The sequence below is a fragment of the Scyliorhinus torazame genome, chromosome 10, assembly GCF_047496885.1.
Source record: "Scyliorhinus torazame isolate Kashiwa2021f chromosome 10, sScyTor2.1, whole genome shotgun sequence".
Lineage (NCBI taxonomy): Eukaryota > Metazoa > Chordata > Chondrichthyes > Carcharhiniformes > Scyliorhinidae > Scyliorhinus > Scyliorhinus torazame.
Genome location: NC_092716.1, coordinates 201569314 through 201592628, shown reverse-complemented (window position 1 = coordinate 201592628; position 23315 = coordinate 201569314). Strand labels below are relative to the sequence as shown.

At 48.2% G+C, this 23315-nt stretch overlaps 1 protein-coding gene across 1 annotated transcript in view; it reads left to right on the top strand.

Moving 5' to 3' along the window:
• The first annotated feature begins 2827 nt into the window (after positions 1-2827).
• The window catches only part of LOC140384502 (uncharacterized), a 300342-nt gene continuing 279854 nt past the window's right edge, over positions 2828-23315 (top strand). Inside the window, exons 1-2 of the mRNA XM_072466259.1 lie at positions 2828-3019; positions 20492-20559. The gene's annotated coding sequence lies outside the window, so the exon portion shown is untranslated. The remainder of the gene's footprint in view (positions 3020-20491; positions 20560-23315) is intronic.

Genomic DNA, 23315 nt, shown 5'->3' with positions numbered 1-23315 from the left:
TTCTTCATCCAGCAAGGCGATGTCGTCTGCGAAATCCAGATCCATCAACTGATGGCATTGGGCTAAACTTTGAAAGCCTTTTGTGCTTTTTAATGCACGTTAATGAGGCCTTGTGATGCAGCGGTCGTGTCCCTACCGCTGGGCCAGAAGCACCGGATTCAAGTCCAATGTGATTCAACGGGCTGATAATCAGCTTGGGAATCCTCCCACCATTTCCTCCAAAGGTAAAATTAGTGTGGGTGTGAAGACATGCTGACAAAAAACATTTAAATATTTGATTACACAAAGTGTGTGAACTTGTGCAATCTTCCACAGGATTCTCTGCTGTGCCAGAACATTTTCCCTTAGTGTGGTGCTCACTAATATCTGTTTTCAGAAGTATATTTGATTTGATTGGGCCAGGATATTTGAGAAAGAATTAGCTAGCATTTATACAGTGATTTACATGCCCTCCTGAAGTGCTGTACAGCCAATGAAGTAATTCTGAAGTGCAGTCACTGTTATATCCTTACCCACATCATTCACCAATCAGTTTGTGTCCTGGTCTGGCAACATCTCAGTTTTAAAAATGTAATCCTCGTTTTCAAATCCCCTCATGGCTTGCCCATGGCTACCTCTGTAACCTCCTGACGCCCTATAACCCTCCGAGATATCAGCCCTTCTTCAAATCTGACATTTTGTGCATTGCCCATTTTTCCTCCTATTCACAACATTTTGAGGGAGACTCCAAAGCCAGTTAGGACATAACAAGTGTTTCCTTTCCCAAGGGGGAGAACAGGGTTAGCACTTCAGGGAGTGCTGACCCCATCCAAACTAAACTGGAATGAAAATCAACTAGGAAAATTAAAGCAAAGTGGTAAAAGGTATGGCAAATTGAAAGGACCAGAATTTACTGGCACTCACTGTCGTTTATACGTCCATAGAACACAACTTTGGTAAAGGGTGATGGTGAGGTTAAAAACAAAAGTCTGCATGTTGCTGTCTAAGGAGATGAACCAATATCATGGGAGTTAATGTCTATAGGTTTTGAGCTCTGGGCTTGTAAATAAATACAGGATGGTCCACTCAACATGTTATCCATGGTCCACTCAACAAGTTATCTATGGTCCACTCTATATGTTTTTGATGGTCCACTCTACATGTTATCTATGGTCCACTCTACATGTTATCTATAGTCCACTCTAAGCATTATCTATGGTCCACCCGACATGTTATCCATGGTCCGCTCTACATGTTATTAATGGTCCACTCGACGTGGTATCTATGGTCCACTCTGCACGTTATTGATGGTCCACTCTACACATTATTGATGGTCCACTCTACATGTTATCTATGGTCCTCTTTATATATTATTGATGATCCACTCTACACGTTATCCATGGTCCACTCTACATGTTATTGGTGGTCCACTCTAATTGTTATCCATGGTCCACTCTACATGTTATTGGCGGTGATTCCTTTGGGTTTCATTTCTTCCTTTCTAATAGCTTTTTACATTTTTAATAGCAACGAGCAAAGCTAATGTATTTGCTCATGAGGTCAGAATACAAAATATTGGGTCTGGTTGCTTGAAATTCATGTGGCTATTGTTAGTCCTTTCTGGACTCCCTGCAGCTTCTAGGCATCAAGTTAGAGCATTATTTCCATGTTGCACTGACAACACTGGAACCATGGGCCAAATGGCCGCCTGTTGTGTGCTATGATCTATACATAAAGGTTCTTGCGTGATAGTCTCACCCATTAAAGATGTACTTTTCTGGAAATTTCTATGTGATATTGTAAACACTTGCAGCGCAGCAATGCTTTCATGATATTAACTTGAATCCGTGAACAAAAAGAAATGTTAAGTGGAACATTTTAATTTAAAAATCAAAAATCCCATGAGATATTTGGAACAGAAAATATTCTTTAAGCAATGAATCTTTACCAAGAAGGTGATATTTCCAAACCATTATTGGTGTCAGCTGTAGCTCAGTCAGTAACGCTCTCACCTGTAAAGCAGGTGTGCTTTCAAATATTGAGGAGGACTACACTGCAGGAGGTTTGGATGTGAAGACAAATTAAGACCCCCATCTGCCCTTGATGACAGAGGTCAAAGATTCCACGCATTATTTCAAAGACGAGGAGAGCTTTTGCCCACTGTACCAGCCGATATTCATCGTTTAATCAATATCATTTTTAAAAAGTACTTTTCTTCAAATTTTTAGCATTTTAACATTTTACAAAACAAATCAAAAACATTACACCCCCAAATACAATAATCCTGCACCAACCCCCCACTAATGTTGACGGTAACCAGCTCTCCGAAATGAAAAATAAACAAACCCCATCTCTTGTGGAGTCTCTCATTTGTCCCCCTTAGGGCAAATTGCACCTTCTCAAGATGTAAGAACTCCATTGGTTCAAACTTGAACAAAAGAGCTGAATGCCAGAGGTGTGGTGAAAGTGACTGCCCTTGACATCAAGGCATCATTTGACCGAGTATGGCATCAAGGAGTCCTAGCTAAACTAGAGTCAATGGGAATCAGGGGAAAACTCCCTCTGAAACAACCCCCCCTCGCCCTTCAATCACTATCATTTTAAGAAAAACAAATCTTTTGGTGATTATCACACTGCTGTTTGTGGGAGCTTGCTGTGCGTAAATTGACTTATGTTTCCTATGTTGTAACAGTGACTAAACTTCAAAAGTACCTCATTGGCTGCAAATGCTCTTGGACATCCAGAGGTTATAAAAAGTACTACATTCGTACAAGTATTTTCTTTGCACCCACCTCGGTTTAAAGTCTCATCCACCTCAGACAGTGCAGCACTCACTCAGTACTGCACTTGCGTGTCAGCCTGGATTTGTGCTCACAGCCTGGGAGTGGGGTTTGAAACTTACGTATTATAAACCAATGCGATATGACCTTCGGATTCAGAACCATGAATGCTACTGTCTGAACCACTCTTGACTCGCCTTTGGACCGAAGGTGACGGTGAATTCTTGCTGGGTAATTGTGAATTAATTTTGATTTTACAAGTGAGTTACGAAATGAGATTTTTTTTTGGAGTTAAATTGTTCTTTTGAAATACTCTTGAGAGTGGAGTATGCTTTAATACCCACTATTGGCAGACTTTCAGAGATCTTTGATTTCGAGATGAGCACTTCCTGACTGACAATTTATTATGGGCTGTTGTAGCTCTGGAGATAGTTGGTTGTTTGCAGAACTTATGAAAAGGCTTAAACTTCACCACGGCTTGGCGGGAGGGGATCTGGTGGGGGTGAACAAACAAAGTTGGATTCAAAATATTTAGTTGCTGGTACCTCATGTCCAGCAGGGGGCAGGCTGCAAGTAATTGTGTGCAATGTTAATCCATTAACCAGAAAGTAAACACATTTTCTCCCACAAGGTCAAAGGTCACATGAGCTGGTGCAAGTACTGTGCAGTTCACAAGAGAAATCTGCTCACCTATATTTAATGGCACATTTAAGGAAAGAAACGTGTGCAGTGCTCTGTGAGCTAAACCCCAAGGGCCTCTCTCTGCCCGAGGAAAGTTTGGCGCTGCAGACCAGTTTTCGTCAAGGGCAATGGAAATGCTTTGAGGCAAAAATAAATAATGATCCAGTTTAATTTTTTTTTAAATTAAGAAAAACATCTGCTCTGGTTCTGGAATAAAATCATTACGGTAAGTTGGTGGATATGATGTGGGCACCTTTATTGACTCTGATGTTTCAATAGTACCTGCAGCCGTTTAAACGTGGCAGAAAGCTACTGCCCTCTCTCGCCTCTGCATTACTGGTGGCTGCCCCTGAGGAATGCGATCGTGCAGCTGGGGTGGCCTTAACCCAACAGGTCTCAGATTGATGGTACAAGCTGATAGACCTTAGCATTTCAATATTCCATCACTGTCCTGCAACACCTCAGCTTCGGCCGCTGTGAAAGTAATGGATGTTTGGAGGGGAAACGGTCAGATCAGATTGGACGATAACATTAATTACACTTTGTGCAACAAAAGCAAAATATTGCTTTTATTTAGGCCAGGATTTAATTGCTTTGAAATTTTATTCCCTACATTATTAATAGCTGTGGTAAACATTAATATAAAGAACAAAGTGACAGCTCAAAAGTGTGGATGATGCAGTGCTTTGCTAACGAGACTCCATCGGTTTGGAATACAACTTACTTTTGGTTCATCATTGACTAGTGGTCGTGGCAGCTTTTTCAGACGAGGCTGCAGTTAAAAAGCAGGAAGTAAATAGAAATGGAAAGGGGTTAGTTTGTCACTGTGCAGTGACACCAGCTGGCTAGCAGCAAAACTGCAGCATTAGTTGAACTTCCGCCAACAAACTTCTGTCTTCTGTTGAGCAACCTTTATCAAAAGCTGCTGAGTGGAAGGTAACGCTTTCACAAGTGCGGTAACTCTTGCCAGGCAATTTGAGTGGTGGTGGCTCTATGGCTGGCTCTGTCCCTTAGTGAAGCCTCTTATTTTGCTATCAATTTTCTCGCCTCCACCACTCTCCCTCCCCACTCCCGTTCCTCTCCACTCCCCCCTCCCCCTTCTCTCCCCCTCCCCCCCCTCCCCCCCTCTCACCCCCCTCCCCCCCTCCTCCCCACCTCTCTCCCCCCTCCCCACCCCCCTCCTTCTCTCCCCCTCTCCCCCTCTCTCTCCCCTCCCCTCTCCCCCCCCTCCTCTCCCCCCCCCTCTCCTCCCCCCCTCCCCCCCTCCCCCCCTCTCCTCCCCCCCTCCCCCCCTCTCCTCCCCCCTCCCCCCTCCCCCCCCTCCCCCCCCCCTCCCCCCCCCCTCCCCCCTCCCCCCCTCCCCCCCTCCCCCCTCCCCCCCCTCCCCCCCTCCCTTCCCCTCTCCCTTCCCCTCTCCCTCTCCTCTCCTTGCCCTTCCCTCTCCTCTCCACTCCAGCCTCCCCCTCCAGCTCCTGCTGCCTTTGTGGTGCCACCTGAGCACCTTGGCAGTGCCAAGGTGTCAGCATAGAATCATAGAGTTTACAGTCTTAGGAGGCCATTTGGCCTATCAAGCCTGCACCAGCCCTTGGAAAGAGCACTAAACCCACCCCTCCACCCTATCCCCGCAGCCCAATAACCCCACTTAACCTTTTTGAACACTAAGGGCAATTTAGAATGGCCAATCCACCTAACCCTGCAAATCTTTGGACTGTGGGAGGAAACCGGGTCACCTGGAGGAAACCCACGCAGACAGGGGGAGAACGTGCAGATTCCGCACAGACAGTGGCCCAAGCTGGGAATCGAATCTGGGACCCTGGAGGTGTGAAGCGACAGTGCTAGCCACTGTGCTGCCTGGCAGTGCCAAGGTGTCCACATTCCAGGGGGAGGGCCAGGGGGCCACTGTGCCCTTTCCTTGAGACCCTCGGGTGCTGTTCCACGTTTGTGTTGACCCGGCTGAGGCCCCCATGGCGAGACTGGTAGATCGCAGGCGAGTACGCTTAAATAGGTTTAAAAGCAGGACTTGGGTAGATGCCTCGAGGCGTCATGGCTGCTGGGAGGCTTCACCTGCATCTACCGGCCACGCCACGCACCTGATTGGGCGCGACATGGCCAGTAGATGGCACCCTAAAGCTTCTGTATTCAATTCGTCCTCCTTTTGTCTCTCACTACGCACTTTGGGTGCGATTTAACCAAATTGGTTCTAAGTGTGGTGGTGAGAGGGAATCATCATGAGTTTCCCGACAGCCGACCTGGCAAGGCCGTCACCGGTATCTAATGTTAATTGGACACTTATTAAGGTCCCAAGGACTTCCCGGTGCAAATGATGTCACGCTGGCTGATTTGCCAGGATTGCGCTTGCCAGCCTCCCTTTAATGAGGTGGAGCAGCACTTAAACTGATCCCACAAAGCAAACCCCATGCAGCAGGCAGCCATGCCACCGAGGAAACCAGCTCCAAGAATCGGAGGTGCAGATCTGGCCAGACAGTTGGACGAGGTGGAGTCGAGCCGGGATACTTTGTTCCCCTAAGGGGCTTGGAAGGTCAGCCACAGGGCAACCAGAGCAGCCTGGGAGGAAATGGCAGTGGCTGTCAGTGCGGGGAGCGTGGCCAGGAGAGCCGCCACTCAGTGCCGCAAAAAGCTAAATGACCTCCACCATGTCGTGCGGGTGCATTGTCATTGGCCCCCAGGCATCGGTCCTGCCTACCATCCCCTGACGACCATGCACCTGGCACCGCCCCCGCCCTACACCATACTGTGTCCAAATCCACCCATGCCCCGCCATGCCTGCCCACCCCACTAGGAGGAGCGGGCCCTGGAGGTTGCGGGGGTGACCGAGGACAGATCGGCCACCTACGTTGAGATTGGCCTGCGCCGCAGAGGTGAGGAACCACCGGCCCCCACCCAGATGACCGATCACATGTGAGTTGTACATGCTTTGCCCTACTAATCACATGTCCATTCTCCCGCAGGATCTCCATCCGATGCCGCTCCACCCCCCGCCATGCCTCGCAAGAGAACACCTCGAAGGAGAGCTCCGAGGATGCCACCATAATAGTCACGTCACAGCTGTCATCTCCACCCTCCACCAGCACAGAGACATACACCTCGGTGGGCAAAAGCAATGGACAGACTTCTGGGGCATAGTCTGTTGAGCACCACACAGTTGCAGATGCAGGTGGAGGAAGAAACATTCAGACGAGACAGCATTCGGAGGTTTGCTAGATCCCAGGATGCAGCAGGGTCCCAGTCAGGTGCTGAATCTCTTGGACCAGGTCTACCCGGTGCTGATTTAGTCGATAGGTTGCGGCCGTGAGATTCAAAGGATAATGTCAGCGACACTCCAGCAGGTCCTCAGCCGATTGGAAGTGTCCCAAAGGCTGAGGGCACAGGAGATAACACTGGCAATGCGTGGCATCGAGACCAACACTGCTCGGGTGGCGACTGCAGTGGAGAGGCTGGAGCATGACATCAGCACCATGAGTGGAGGTGTCCAAGGCGTTACCCAGTCAGCGACAGCCGTGGCTGAGTGCCTAGCTGTATGTCCCTGATGCTGGTGACGGGCATTGCCGAGGTGCTGTGGAACATGTCCCGGACTCAGGGTGGCGTCTCCCAGACACTGGGGACGTGTCCCAGTTTCAGGTGGACCTTCTGGGGTGCTGTGGAGCTTGTCCCAGTCTCATGTGGCCATTGCTGAGGCACTCCCGATGATGTCCTGGCCATTGAGGAATGTGTCCCAGGTGCTGATGGACATTGGCAAGGCACTGCAGAGCTCACAGAGGAGCATCGCTGAGGGTGTCGATACCATGGTGCACACACTGGGAAGTCGCCAGGGTTGGCAGAATTAGATGACACAAGGGCATCCGGAGCTCAGACGAGCTGCCCCCCCCCCCCCACCCCCACCCCGAGGTGAGTCCAGGGCCTTACGGGCACTGACTGGGGGCCAAGTGGAGCTTCCCTATGGGGTGGAGACAGCGGCCACTAGCACCCCGGAGTCCCCCCCCCCCCCCCCACCCCACCCCAACGACAACCGCACGTCTCAGAGTCAGCAACAGGGTGGCCTGGCAGGGCATGTTCCCCAGGCGAGTGGGCTTGGCCCCAGAGGACGCTCACCAGGGGCATCAAAGGCCACGAGAGACAGTAAGCAGCAGGCTGCCTCCACCGCTGATGTACATCCTGGGGTAACACCTAGACGTAGTAGCAGAGCACGGAGGGCTAAGCAGATAGAAGATCACTGAGAGGCATTGGGGTGGAGAAGGGGGATGGGGAAGGTGGGATGGCACCATCCGAGGTTAGGGGCTGTTGGGGTCACTACGGTCACTACTGTACAACAGTAAAACACGTTGCACCTGAGACATGTGAGGCCTCTGGCATGTTATTCAGTAATGCAGGCTGACCTCCGATCCCCTGCCCCAGCACTCCCCCGGGTATGGTGGTCTGGATCTGCTCCCCCACCCCCCCGCCTCCCCAACCGAGGCATATCATGTGCAGGTGATGGGTGTGAGTGCACGCCTAGCAGACAGACAGGAGTCAGACTATGGCATAGTGAGGAGCACCGATGCTCAGCTCACAGCAGGTTATTATCAACCTCCTGGGGGAGGGAAGGTGAGGCGGGCCGGGTGGGGGTTGAGGGCACGGGTGTGAGGGATGATGAGTGGGAAGGGTGAGGGGGTGGGATGACAGACCTAACCATGTCACATGTGAAGTGGGTGAGGATAAGGGCCTCCCTGGCCCTCAGGGCATGCTGGACCCTCGCCTCTGCCATCTGTCCTCCATCCTCTAGCTGGTCCTGCAGGGCCGTCCTCCAGCCGCTCCTGGTCCGGCGCCTCCTCGTTGTCCTCCTCAGAGATAGCTGCATGTTCCTCCTGCTCTGCCTCCAGCACGTCACCCCGCTGCTGTGCCAGGTTGTGGAGGGAGGACAGCAGAGTGGGCGACCCTCTGGGGCTGTGTACTGCAGTGCACCACCAGAACGGTCGGAACCACGTTCTGAGCGGTCTGAAGCACCGCTCAATGGCAGCCCAGGTGGCCACATCGATCTCCGGCCTCTGTACTGGCATCATTAGCCATATCCTAAACGGGTACCCCTTATCCCCAAAGAGTCACCCGGTCACCCTGGGGTGACCCTCGAAGATGCAGGGGATGTCCAACTGCCCCAGGATGTAGCTGTCGTGCACACTCCCTGGGAAGCATGCACACACGTGCATAATCTCCATGTGGTGGCCGCACACAAGCTGAACGTTCCGGGAGTGAAACCCCTTCCTGTTGATGTAGGGCACTCCCTAACGCCCCAGTACGTGCAAGGCCACATGTGTGCCATCTATTACCCTCTGGACCTGGAGCTGTTGGTTCGAAAATGCCGCACATGTCCCCTCTCGAACTTTGAAATGAACCTGAGGTGTAAATGTTCAAGGCCGTGGTGACCTTGATGGCTACTGGGAGTGGGTCTCCTCCTCCACGTGGTGCCAAGTCAAGGTGCCACACCGTCCTCTTGTTGAGGCGGAGCTTCCTCTGGCACACGCTGTCCGCCATATGTTTGAATGCCTGAGTACCCATTGCGGGCCTCCCCCTCTGTATCCCTCCCTGGTCTGATGGGTGGCCGGGTCCTCAGGATGTGGGGCAGGGCCCTACAAATGGGCTGCCGCCTCAAACCTCTGTCAATGCTGCTACCGCCGCCTTCTCCGGTGTCTGGTTGCCTGGTCTGCGATGGCAGCTTCCGCGGGGTCCAAGATATCATCCATACCATGTCATATCTATTTCGTTCAGACTCTGGAAATCTCGGCAAGGAGTTGTAGAGGATTCGCTGGCTGTATGAAGCCTGACGGCTGTACAACATAGATGCTTCCTTCCTGGCCCCCTATGAGATGAATGGAATCAGAATGTACTGATTAGGTGGTGCTTGTGGATTGCAGATAAAAGAATAAAGAAAGGCTTGCATTTACACAGCACCTTTGATGAGCTCCAGCCACCACAAAGCACTATATAGCAGTGAAGTGACTTGGACGTACAGTCACTGTTGAACTGTAGGAAAGGCAGTATTAATTTGAAAGGTCCCACAAGCAGCAATGTGCTAATGACCAGATAACCTCCTTATAGTGATGCTGCTTGGGGCATATTGGACACCAGACGGAGAGGTCCCTTATTCTTCTTTAAAAAGGGACTCTTGAGAAGGCAGGCAGGACCTTGGATTAACACCTCACCTGAAAGGCAGTACTTCTGGACAGTGCAGCTGTCTCGCTCAATACCGGGCTGGAATGTAAGCTTCATGTTTGGGCTTAAGTCTCGAGTGAGATTTGAACCAACAGCTTTCTAAGTCAAAGATGACACTGATACCAACTGAGCCACAGCTGATTTTCCAGGAGCAGATTTTTGAGGTCCATGGAAAGAAGTTGGTTAGCACGTGGGACAGTGTACTAAAATTCAATTTCAACATGTTAAAGATGTAGGGAGGAGGAAGAGTGCGATGATCAGCTTTACAAGCTATGGGGCTTGGGGGTCATGTTTTGTTTGATTACGCTCCTGTTAAGTGCCTTGGGCTGTTACACTACGTTAAATGCATGATATAAATGCAGGCCTTTGTTGTTATTTGCTGTTCTGGATGAGAATGTGAGAAGCAGTGCTTGTCATAAGACAATCAGCCTCCTCTTGTATTCTGCCCAGGAGTGTGGGACAGATAATGAGAAGAGCCATCACTGATAATGAGAATAATGTTCAAGGACTGGGGGTGGGGGGGCTTCACAGCAACTTACTGAAGGATGGCGAAGACTTTGCTGCAAAAGAAGAAATCTAGGTGTTTTTTTTGCAAACTTCAGCAATGCAGAAGATTTGGAAGCTCCTTTGAGGTCAAATGATAGTTCGGCCAGTCATGCCAGAAGGCCATGAAGTACTAAAATGATTGAAGCCATCCGAGATATTGCTTGGTTGGATTTGCAAGACTTGAAAGGGAATTCTACGCTTTGGTGCCCCTGAGTGGCACACTACATTAATCATGAAACAAGACCGGCTGCAGATAATCTGGTGGCATCGTGGTAATGTTATTAGCTCAGTAATTCACAGGCCCCAAGACAGTGCTCTAGAGTTATGAGTTCAAATGACAGCTGGGGGAATTTAAGTTTAATTAATAAATGTGGATTAAAATGCTAGTCTCATTAATAATCTTGAAATTACTGGATTGCTGTAAAAAAAAAAAAACCCATCTGGTTTGCTAATGTCCTTTGCTGAAGGATATCTGCCATTCGCAACCTATAGTCAGCCCTACATGCGCTCGAGACCTTCAGCGGTGTAGTTGACTCTTGGCTGTCCTCTGAAATGGTCCAGCAAGCAACCTGTGAGAGGTTCTCCACAACCTGCTCAAGGGCAATTAGGGATGGGTAATAAATCCTGGCCTTACTAGTGATCCTCACTTCCCAAGAACAAATAAAATGAAAAACAAATCTTCACTGCTGTTGTGTGGGGCTTGCAGTGTGCAGGTTTACTGCCACATTTCCTACTTAACAACAGAGACTTGACTTCAAATAGTACGTCATTAGTTCTAAAGCACTTTGGAATGCCTGAGGTTGTGAAAGTCACAGCAAAAATGCAAGTTTTTCTCCTTCAAGCTGCATTTTAAAAGGTTTTTTCAGCACTCAGATGCTTCACTTTGGACCCCTGCACTATACTGAGTGGCAGGCAGCATTCTGGAATTCTACAGTTGGCTTAACTGCACTGGGGTTGGAAGAATATAACCGGTCAGAATTCCTGCTGTTGGCAGGTTAACGGAGATGGGATGACATTTGGCTGGGACTCTATAGTAGATCAGGCAGTTGCCAGCTTCTGTCATATTAATAACGGGTACTCAGATAATGTAAGAGAGATTGTCCTGTCCCTGCAGAACCATCCTTCACGGAAGAATCAATGGGGTAGATTATGCTGTTACAACATTCCATCCAGCACATGGAAGGAAACTGGGCAGGGAGGCTTGCACAACTTTAAGGAAGCCTACACAAATATTTTTTTTGTCCACGAACAGAAAATCAGATGGATCCTTTCTGACTGATCTTTTTCTACAGGCATAGCACAGACAATGTAGCGTAGTGTCATAGAATCAGAGAAAAGTTACAACGCTGAAGGAGGCCATTTGGCCCATCTGGAACATGCCAGCCCTCAGACACCCAGGTGCCCTTTCTAATCCCACTTTTCAGCATCTGATCCATAGCCATGCATTTTACTGCATTTGAAAGTGCAGATCCAAGTACTTTAAAAATAATTTAGGGTCTCTACCTCCACCACCAACATGTGCAATTACTGTCTGTGCAATTACTGTCTGTGCATTTACTCTCTGCGTATTTACTGTTTACTGTCTGTGCATTTCCTGTCTGAGCATTTATTGTCTGTTCATTTAATGACTGAGCATTTCCTGTCTGCGCATTTAATGTCTGTGCATTTACAGTTTGAGCATTTACTGTTTACTGACTGTGCATTTACTGTCTGTACATTTACTGTCTGTGCATTTACTGTCTGTACATTTACTATCTGTACATTTACTGTCTGTACATTTACTGTTTGCTGTCTGCGCATTTATAGTCTGAGCATTTACTGTTTACTGTCTGTGCATTTACTGTCTGTACATTTACTGTCTGTGCATTTACTGTTTACTGTCTGTGCATTTACTGTCTGTACATTTACTGTCTGTGCATTTGCTGTCTGCGCATTTACTGTTTACTGTCTGTGCATTTACAGTCTGAGCATTTACTGTTTACTGTCTGTGCATTTACTGTCTCTACATTTACTGTCTGTGCATTTGCTGTCTGTACATTTACTGTCTGTACATTTACTGTTTGCTGTCTGCGCATTTACAGTCTGAGAATTTACTGTTTACTGTCTGTGCATTTACTGTCTGTACATTTACTGTTTACTGTCTGTGCATTTACAGTCTGAGCATTTACTGTCTGTGCATTTACTGTCTGTGCATTTACTGTCTGTACATTAACTGTTTGCTGTCTGCGCATTCACAGTCTGTGCTTTTTCTGTCTGCGCATTTACTGTCTGTGCATTTAGGACGGCACAGCAGCACAGTTGCATCTCAGAGCCAGGGACCCGGGTTTGATTCCCAGCTTGGGACACTGTTTCTGCAGAGTCTGCGTGCTCTCCCTGTGTCTGCGTGGGTTTCCTCTGGGTGCTCCGGTTTCTTTCCGAAAGACGTGCTTGTTAGGTGAATTGGACATTCTGAATTCTCCCTCAGTGTACCAGGACAGGCGCCGTAGTGTGGCGACCAGGGAATTTCACAGTAACTTCAGTGCAGTGTTACGGTAAGCCTACTTGTGACACTAATAAAGATTATTATATTGTCTGCGCATTTACTGTCTGCGCATTTACTGTCTGCACATTTGCTCTTTACTCTCTGTGCATTTACTGTCTGTACATTTACTGTTTACTCTCTGTGCATTTACTGTCTGTGCATTTACTGTTTACTGTCTGTGCATTTACTGTCTGCATTTACTGTTTACTGTCTGTGCATTTACTGTCTGTGCATTTACTGTCTGTGCCTTTACTGTTTACTGTCTGTGCATTTACTATCTTTTTTTAAAAACGCATTTTATTCAAACTTGTATCAAAGTAGTTACAGCAAATAAACACCCCGGGAAACATTCTTCCCAACAATCAACTATACAGTTTGTACAGATTTTCCTTCCCCCCCCCCCCCCCCGGCGACGAACAGCTCCTCAAACACGGTCACAAACATCCCCCACCTTTTCTCAAACTCCCCTGCTGAGCCCCTTGACTCACACTTTATCTTCTCTATCACAGGAAGTCGTACAGGTCACCCAACCATGCTGCTGTCGTGTTATTCCCCCTGAGGTAACACGGACTGCAACACGATGCAGTGAAATGATCAAGCATACACCAAACATAGGCATTGGTTTAATAAGATTTATTGAACTTCAGTAACGAAGCACACAGCTGCCTGTGGGTTGACTCTCTACTACTCTAAGAAAACTAACATTAACTATCCAGAGCAGGCTAGCTCTGATCCACGTGTAGAATGATTTGTACACCCTGCACCCTGACTGTCACTACAGTTGTCACCAGTGGAAAGAGGCAGAGTGCTGATGCCTCGTGTGTTTTATAGTTGGAAGCCCTCCTCTGGTGTTCTGTCTGGTGATTGGTCGTGTTGTGTTCTGTATGTTGATTGGCTCACCTGGGTGTCTGTCACTGCCTGCTTTTACCTCATGATGTGCATTGGTGCATATTACGACAGCTGCTACCCCTGGTGGCGATGCCGACCGCCACTCCAGCAAAATCCGTCACCGTGCAATCAGAGAGGTGAAGGCCATGACATCGGCCTTCCTCCTCTCCATGAGCTCCGGCTTCTCTGAAACCCCAAATATTGCCACCAAAGGGGCCGGGTCCACCTCCTCCTCCACTATCCTGGCTAAGACCGCGAACACTCCCGTCCAGAATCTTCCCAATTTTTCTCAAGCCCAAAACATGTGCGCATGATTCGCTGGTCCCCGCCCACACCTCTCACATTTATCCGCTACCCCCTGAAAGAACCCACTCATTCTCACCCGCGTCATATGCATCCTGTGCACCACCTTAAACTGTATCAGGCTCAACCTTGCACAAGAGGAGGTCCCGTTTACTCTTCGCAGTGCCTCACTCCATACTCCCCAATTGATCTCCATTCCCAACTCCGCTTCCCATTTCTCCTTGATCTTCACCACCCACTCGCCTCCCTGCTCCCCCAGCCACTTATATATATCCCCAATTCTTCCTTCCCCTTCCACATCCGGAAGCAGCAGTCGCTCGAGCAGGGTGTATCCCGGCAATCTAGGGAACCCCTTCCAGACCTTTTGTGCAAAGTCCCTAACCTGTAGATACCTGAACTCACTACCTGTCGGCAGCTCTACCCTCCCCCTTAGCTCCTCCAGACTGGCGAACACTTCCTCCAAATACAAATCCCTCACCTTGACCAGCCCCACTTCCCTCCACCTCCTGTATACACTATCCACCCCCCCCCCCCGGCTCAAACCCATGATTCTCACACAGCGGCGTTAGCACCGACATCCTTTCCATCCTAAAATGCCTCCTCAGCTGATTCCATATCTTCACCATGGACTGCACCACTGGGCTCCCTGAATACCTACTCGGAGCCATTGGCAATGCTGCCGTCACCATAGCCCTCAAACTAGACCCCTCACAAGATTCCTCCTCCATCCTAACCCACTCTACCCCTTCTCCTTCCCACCAGCGCCGCATCTTGTCCACATTCGCCGCCCAATAATAATGAAGCAGGTTTGGCAACGCCAATCCCCCCTGCTGCCTCTGCCTCTGTAGCAGGGTCCTCCCCACCCTCGGCACCTTCCCCGCCCATACAAAGTCAGAGGTGATTGTGTCCACTTTCTGAAAAAAGGGCTTTGGTATAAAGATCGGGAGAGCCTGAAAGATAAACAAGAACCTCGGCAGAAGATTTATTTTTACCACTTGGACCCTCCCCGCCAACGTTAAGTGCAGTGTATCCCACCTCTTAAGATCCTCCCTGGCCCCCTCCACCAGCTTTGTTAAGTTCCACTTATGGAGCCCCGTCCATTCCCTCGCGACCTGAATCCCCAAGTACCTAAACCTATCCCTCGCTACCGTAAATGGCATCCCCCCCTAAATTAGCCCGCTGTGCCAGCTCATTCACCCAGAATACCTCGCTTTTCCCTACATTCAGCTTGTATCCCGAGAACCCTCCAAACTTCCCCAACAGGCCAATAATCCTTCCCATACTCTCCAACGGATCCGAAACATACAGCAAGAGGTCATTGGCATAGAGCGACACCCGATGCTCCCTCTGTCTCCTCATTATCCCCTGCCACTCTGCCGACCCCCTGAGAGCCATCGCCAATCCCTCTATGGCCAGCGCAAACAGCAGCGGCGACAGCGGGCACCCCTGCCTCGTACCCCTGTGCAAGTCAAAGCTTTGTGAGCTCATATCATTCGTCCTCACCCTCGCTCTTGTCGCCACATACAGCAACCGCACCCATGCCACAAATCTCGGCCCAAACCCAAACCTTCCCAAAACTTCGAACAAGTACCGCCACTCCACCCGGTCAAATGCTTTCTCCGCGTCCATGGACACCACCACCTCCGGTACCAGAGATGTCGACGGATTCATCACCACATTCAACAGCCGTCTTATATCACTCGTGAGCTGCCTGCGCTTCACGAAGCCTGTTTGATCTTCTGCAACCACCCCGGGACACACTCCTCCATCCTCCCCACCTACAATTTAGCCAATACTTTCACATCCGTGTTCAATAGTGATATGGGTCTGTACGACCCACATTCCACTGGATCCTTCCCTTTTTTGGGGATCAGTGTGATTACTGCCTGCTTCATCGTCTCCGGCAATGCCCCCTTCTCCAGTGCTTCATTAAACGCCCCCAACAGATCTGGTGCCAGGCCCGCCGCAAATTCCTTATAAAATTCTGCCGGGTCCCCATCCGGCCCAGGGGCCTTCCCCGACTTCATACCCCTGATACTATCCAGCACCTCCCTCAGCCCCAGGGGCTTCTCAAATGCCTGCCTCTTTGCTTCCTCCACCTGGAGAAATTCCAGCTCGTCCAGAAATCACCCCCTGTCCCCCTCCTCTCCTCCTGAGTCTGCCTCATGAAGTCCCTGGTAATACTCTCTCAATGCCTCATTTATCTTCCCTGACTCTGACACCACATCCCCAGCTCCAGTCCGGATCTTCAATATTTCCCTGGATGCAGCCTGCCTCCGCAGCTGGTGCGGCAGCATGCGGCTCGCCTTATCCCCATACTCGTATTGCACCCCTCTTGTCCTATGCAGTTGCCCTACCGCCCTCCCCGTTGTCAGCCTGTCAAATTGCCCCAGCAACTTTTTCCCACTCGCCAATTCCTCCACGGTGGGCACCCTCGAATATTCCCTGTCCACCTCCACTATCTCGCTCACTAGACGGTCATGTTCCGCCCTCCTTTCCTTATTCGCACGAACCGTAAATGAGATAATTTCTCCCCGGACCACTGCCGTCAGTGCTTCCCAAAAAATGCCCACCGACACCTGCCCATTCTGATTGAACTCCACATAATCCCTAATCGCCAACTGCACCGTATCACAAAAACCTTAATCCGCCAACACCCCCGAGACAAACCTCCACCCCGGCCTCTGCTCTCGTCCCGTACTGAACCGAATATCCAGCCAGTGGGGTGCATGGTCCGAGATAACTATCCCCGCATCCTCTGCCCCCTCCACCCCAACCAAAATCTCCCGACTCACTACAAAGTAATCAATCCTCGAATACACCTTCTCGACGTGCGAAAGGAAGGAATACTCCCTTCGCCCTGGGTTCTGAAAGCGCCATGGATCCACCATACCCATCCTCTCCATAAACCCCCCCCCCAGCTCCCTTGCCATTCGTACCCTACCCATCGACCTGGGCTCGATCTATTCACCCTTGGCTCCAGGACACAGTTAAAATTTCCTCCCATGATCAACTGGTATGTGGCCAAATCCGGGATTGCTGCCAGCAACCCCCTCATAAAACCCACATCATCCCAATTTGGGGCATACACATTTACCAACACTACCGGTGCCGCTTCCAATACCCCACTCACAATCACATATCTCCCACCTTGATCCCTCACTTCCTTCGCACTCACAAATCCCATTTTTTTGCTCATTAAAATCGCCACACCCCTCGATTTGAAATCAAACCCCGAGTGAAAAACCTGCCCGACCCTTACTGTCTGTGCATTTACTGTCTGTGCATTTACTGTTAACTGTCTGTGCATTTACTGTCTGCGCATTTACTATTTACTGTCTGTGCATTTACTGTCTGCGCATTTACTGTTTACTGTCTGTGCATTTACTGTCTGTGCATTTACTGTTTACTGTCTGTGCATTTACTGTCTGTGCATTTACTGTTTACTGTCTGTGCATTTACTGTCTGCGCATTTACTGTTTACTGTCTGTGCATTTACTGTCTGTGCATTTACTGTTTACTGTCTGTGCATTTACTGTCTGCGCATTTACTGTTTACTGTCTGTGCATTTACTGTCTGCGCATTTACTGTTTACTGTCTGTGCATTTACTGTCTGCATTTACTGTTTACTGTCTGTGCATTTACTGTCTGCATTTACTGTTTACTGTCTGCGCATTTACTGTCTGTGCTTTTACTGTTTACTGTCTGTGCATTTACTGTTTACTGTCTGTACATTTACTGTCTGCGCATTTACTGTTTACTGTCTGTGCATTTACTGTCTGCGCATTTGCTGTTTACTGTCTGTGCATTTACTGTTTACTGTCTCCGCATTTACTGTCTGTGCATTTGCTATCTGTGCATTTACAATCTGCACATTGACTGTGTTGTGTTATTCACCCTGGAGTAACACGGACTGCAACAGGATACAGATGAACTGTAAAGCATACACCAAACGTGGCGTTGGTTCAATACGATTTATTGAACTTCTGTAACAATGCACACAGCTGGCTGTGGGTTGACACTCTACTACTCTAACTCTCTAAGTATACTAACTCTAACTTACTAGACCAGGCTAGCTCTGATCCACGTGTAGAAGGTGCTGACTGATATATACACCCTGACTGTCACTACAGTTGTCACCAGCGGAAAGAGGCAGAGTGCTGATGCCTCGTGTGTTTTATAGTTGGAAGCCCCCCTCTGGTGTTCTGTCTGGTGATTGGTTGTGTTCTTTCCTGTATGTTGATTGGCTAACCTGGGTGTCTATCACTGCCTGTTTTTACCTCGATGTGCGTGGGTGCATATTATGACAGACTGTGTATTCCTGAATGTTATTGGAGCCGCATTCATCCAGACAAATGGGGAATACTCCATCAGATTCCTGATGGAAGGAGGACAGACTTTGGAGAGCCAGGGAGTTAGTCATCTGGAATTCTCTTGCTCTTGTAGCCACAGTGTTCTCTGGTTTGTCTAGTTAGTTCAGTTTTCCATTTATGCTGAACCCTAGGATGTTGAAGGTGGGGGATCTGATTATGCTAATGCTATTTAAAGTAAGGGGAGATGGTTAGACTCTCCTGGTCCAGGGTCCCAGGTTCGGTTCCCGGCTTGGGTCACTGTCTATGTGGAGTCTGCACATTCTCCCCGTGTCTGCGTGGGTTTACTCCGGGTGCTCCGGTTTCCTCCTACAAGTCCCGAAAAAGGTGCTATTAGGTAATTTGGACATTCTGAATTCTCCCTCTGTGTACCCGAACAGGCGCCGGAAGTGGTGACTCGGCGCTTTTCACAGTAACTTCATTGCAGTGTTGATGTAAACCTACTTGTGACAATAAAGATTATTATTATTATCTTGTCAGGCATGAGCCATTCTTTTAGCCTGACTGCATGATAGGACAGTCAATTCCGTTTTCTGCTAATATTGAAGGAACTGCTGATGGGGTAATACTAATTATACGAATGCCCAGCATTAGATATCGTACAGATAGGAACAAAGTGGGAAAACCTCACCATGACATATCTCCAGAACACAAGCAAAGACAGGTCTATTCATTCTGTGCTCTGGATACTATCAAGTGGATTTATATGTATTGATTCATTCCAATGCATCTGTCCCATTTAGTATTATAAAAGTGAAAATTTACAGAACTCTATGAGGTAATCTAACAAACTTTTTGATAGGTTTCCCTTTCCCTTCCTAACACCACTTGGACTGCAGTGGTTCAAGAAGGGGGTGCACTGCAACTTACCAGGACTTCTTTGGTGGCATCCTCCATCACCCAGGACAACAGATCTCTGGGAATGCTGTCACCTTAGAGTGCCTCCCCACCAACTCTAAGTCACACACATTGGGGAGGAGTGGCGTAGTGGCATTGTCACTGGACTAATAATCCAGATACTCAGGGTAATTCTCTAGGGATCTGGGTTCGAATCGCACCAGGGCAAATGGTGAAAATTGAATTCAATAAGAATCTGGAATTAAAAGTCTAATGATGACCATGAAGCCATTGTCGATTGTCGTAAAAACTCATCTGGTTGATTAATATCCTTTACGGAAGGAAATCTGCCACCCTTACCTGGTCTGGCCGACATGTGACTGCAGACCCACAGCAATGAGGTTGACTCTTAAATACCCTCAGGGATGGGCAACAAATGCTGGCCCAGCCAGCGACCCCCACATCGCATGAACGAATAAAGGAAACAAAAGCACCAACCTGCTTTGGAAGTATATTACCCTTTATTGCTACTGAAATCTATCCCGAACAGCATGGTGGGTGTACCTATACTACATGGACTGTAGTAGTTCAGGAAGAAGGCCTCGCCACCACTACCACACATTAGGAAAAACAAGGATGGGCAACAAATGGCTGTCATACCAGCAAAATCCATAGCCCAAGAAATATCGACATGCAACGTCACACCAAAAAAATACATGCTCTAAATCATTTGTTTTAAGTTGGAAATTATAACCCTGTTTGCTGCATTTTGCTTACATGTTGTGTTGGGACTTCTCAATCGATTTGTTAGTGCCAATCAGCAGCTTGTCTGTGCCAACCTTGGCACTTTCACTTCAAACATTTGTTGAATAAGAACTTGTGCATGTAAAAGATGCAATGGTGTTATGTTGAAGAACGAGTAGGGGAGTAACTCTTGTAACTCAGTTAACAATCCTCCAGTGTCACTGAAAATACATGACGTGGAGATGCCGGCATTGGACTGGGGTGAGCACAGTACGAAGTCTTACAACACCAGGTTAAAGTCCAACAGGTTTGTTTCGATGTCACTAGCTTTCGGAGCGCTGCTCCTTCCTCAGGTGAGGAAGGAGCAGCGCTCCGAAAGCTAGTGACATCGAAACAAACCTGTTGGACTTTAACCTGGTGTTGTGAGACTTCGTACTGAAAATACAGAGTACCTACTCAGTTTCACATTGCAGTTGGGGGGAGTCTGCTGTGTGCAAATCGGCTGCCTCATATCCTACAATACTATAGTGAAAGATTTCAAAAATACTTAATAGGCTTAAAGCACATTGGGACATCCTGAAGTTTTGAAAGATGCTGTATAAATAAATGTAAGTGAGATGTTTCTCTTTCCATTTCAGACCATCTCCTGCAGGTGGTGCTATGTGACTGACTTTATCAAGTCATTGCAACACGATTCCTATTGCTGGTAAGAGACGCAGATCATGGCTAATGTTCCTTCAGTGGCAGGCCCCAGTGCAACTGGTATTCTCTTGTGTGGTTTAGTTTCCCACTTGTCACACTCTGCTTATATATCCACTACCTGGTTTATCCTGACCACAACAATATGCCAGGCAATCAGTTTTGCACAGGTTGCCAGTTACAGGTGGACGCTCTACGTAGAACAATTTTACAATGATTTTTGTCTGCCTGTCTTTGAAACTGTTAACCTTTACTGACCACATCTCTCCAAATTGAGCGATGTTGATCAATTTTCCTTTTCCTCATTGGTTAAGTGTTTGATTATCTATCTTTTGCTGCCCGCGGCTATTTTTTAAATACATTTTTAATGCCCAATCGTATCAGATAAAACTTTGCTCCCTAGTTTCAACATTTCCCCAAATACAAGCCACCAAACAAAAGAAATAAATATTCCTGACAATTACAAGAAAAATATTTTCAGCGGTGCAGTAATAAAAATGTTATATTGATAAAGAGCCTTTCACTAACTCCGGGCATGCAAAAGCACTTTACAGTTAATCTTGTACATTTGAAGTTGTTGTAAAGTAGGAAATACAGCAGCCAATCTGTGCATAGCAAGTTCCCAGAAACAGCATGTGATGGTGAGCAGATAATCTGCTTGAATGGTGTTGACTGAGGAATAAATATTGACCAGGATGCCAAGATAGCTCCTCTAGTCTTTGTTAGATTAATGCAATGGGACCTTGCACGGTCGCTTGAGAGAGCAGATGGGGTCTCACCCAAACGACCACACCTCCGACCTCCGAGAGTTCAGCACTCCCTTGCTATTGCATTGGAGTGTCAACCTGTAGTTTTGTGCTTGTACCTCTGGGGCTGGATTCTCCAAAAATGGGGCTATGTCCCCACGCCGGCATAAAAACGCTGGTGTTCTACTCCAGACTTTCCTTAGTAAAATATACAGCTATTCACCTACCTGCAGGGGGCTGGCAGGGCCCCGGAGTGCTTCTCGTAGCTTTGGCTGCGGATACGGGCCCTCGCCCTTCCAGTTCCGAGTCCGCGCATGCGCATGGCGGCGGCCTCCAGGGGCCAAGCCGAACGCGATGGTGGATTCAGCCGGCGGAGCTCGACCAACAAACAAGGTCCCAATGATCTGCCCCGCGCCGCTCCATCTAACTCGCTCGATCGCCGCCCATAAGCCCCCCCCCCCCCCCCCCCCCCCGGTACTTGATCCCCCCGACCTCCACCAGGGCGGCCGCAGACTGAGTCCACAGCCGCCGCGCGAGAGTCTCAACCGGCCAGATGTGGTTAGAACCGCGCCATTGGGAATTTGGCCGGTCGGGACCGGAGCATCGCTGGGAGGGCCTCTGGCAATGGCCCCCAGCCGCACCGCGTAGATCGCGCGCGAGCGATTCTCCGGGTACCGGAGCGGCGCGGGGCCCAATTCTCGTGTAAAAGTAGATTGTTCGCCCCCGCGCCAAACACGATTTTGGTGCGGGGCTGCGGAGAATCCAGCCCCTGGAGTTCAACTCTCGGCCCATTTCCCTCAATATCTTTGATTAACAAAAATCTACTTCAAGTTAAAATTAACAACTGTTCTAACTTCAACTGCTGTTTGTGGGAGAGAGTTCCAACCTCTACCACCCTTTGAGTGAAGAAGTTCTTTCTAACGTCTCTCCTGATCGGTGTAGGCCTAATTTTTTAACTATGCCCCCTAGTTTTAGAATCTCTAAGCAGCGGAAATAGTTTATCTTTATCTACCCCTGTCTTTCCCTGATAATATCTTGAATATATTTGTTACTGAGTCCTGAGTTACAGCCCCCCCCCCCTCACCTTTGTTCACCTTAACCTTGCTCCACATAGACACTGTTCCCACCCTTTTTTGAACCTCTAATGAACTGTTTCCACCTCTGGAACCCCATTCTTCTCTACCTCAGTGTCGATCTCCAGTCTAGTCCCATATAGGCTTCACCACTTCCTCCATTCTGACCCTTATACTAAAAATAAAATAGTACAGTGGGCATATTAATTACTTTAATAAAAAAAGCTAATTGAATTCCATTTTATGCTGTTATGGAGTAAATACATAATTGGAAAATATACACAGAGGCTATTAAGCACAAAGATAAATGCAATTTGCCACAAGTAAACACAATTTGAGGCAATAGATGAAAAATGAGAGGAGCTAAGTATATCCAGTGATTTGAGGATCACAAACCAGTTATTAGCGAAGGACTTTTAGAAAAGCAAGCTGATACGGAAAGAGAGTAAAATATAAATGATGTAAGGATATGTATTTTATTTTTAAATACTTTTTGTATTATGTTGAATATTTTTGTCTGTCAGCAACTAATGCGCGAGTAACACTTCAGGATACCATGTACAAAATTAAAATAGATTAAACAGGAGTTAACCAGAAAATCGTGTTCAATATAAATTATAAATTACACATAAATAGCAGATACAATGAAGATAGATTTCACAGATTTATTATAGACATCCACTCAGCATAAATGGCACCAATTTCAGCCACAAATCCCTTCAAAGCTTAACTTCTTCAGGTAGAATTCCAGCTCCGTTTCTGCAATTATTTAGCATCTGAATCTCACCCAACTGCAGGTCACAATTGACCCGAGTCCCACAGGTGCATCTTCAACAAAATGGCGCACTTCTTCAAAGCCTCCTCTCCTCTGCTCATGACAAATGGATGGTGTAGATCCACTAGTACTACCTTTATTCAAACTCTCAGTGACAACCCTGTGCACA